We start from the raw sequence: 853 nt of genomic DNA on the forward strand, positions 1-853 counted from the left end.
GTAGATAGAAAGATAGATAGATAGGCAAATAGATAGATAGATAGATAGATAAAAATATACTGAAAGACAATCATGTATATATATATATATGTGTAATATATATATATATATATATATGTAGTATTAGTCTTCATAGTATTCAAATGAGCTTCTTCAACTAACAATTACAAAATTACAAGTTCACGTATGGACGCCCTAGTATTAGTTGTTGTGCATCTTCAGCGATGTGTGTGGAGGTGTATTGTCTAACGTATCATAGGGCGGCGAGATGTTGAAAGCCAGATGATTCATTAGAATCTCAGAACTAGATGTGGGGATTTTTTGGTTTCAAATAAATATGTCGGGAGCGAGCGCTAGCGAGCTATTTGAATTAAATTGATAGAGACAAAGAGAAGAAATATAGGGCCATTTACAGGGCGTAGCCCTTATCACTCATCTGACACATGCCATATGTTTGTGACATCTTCTCTTGACATTTGATTATAATATATTTATTTATGTATTGTTCTTATTATTATACGATTTGTCGACCTCTGGTGGATATGAAGACCGACGCGTAGCGATATATGCGTTATGCCTATATATGACGGACAAAACGAGCTCAAGTACAACTTTGAACTCAACAGTGAAAATGGTGGCATTAACAGCGCACAAACACTCCGCCTTTGTCAACACAGGACACACAAAAGGTTACTAAATGATAGCAAGTCCAGCAAATAAAGATCAGTTGCGAAAGTAATCATATTGCATGAATATATATTATATATACATACATACATACATACATACATACACACACATATACATACATATACATATATATGTAAACACACACACACACATATATATATAT

Source organism: Sphaeroforma arctica (assembly GCF_001186125.1).
Source record: "Sphaeroforma arctica JP610 unplaced genomic scaffold supercont1.385, whole genome shotgun sequence".
NCBI lineage: Eukaryota > Ichthyosporea > Ichthyophonida > Sphaeroforma > Sphaeroforma arctica.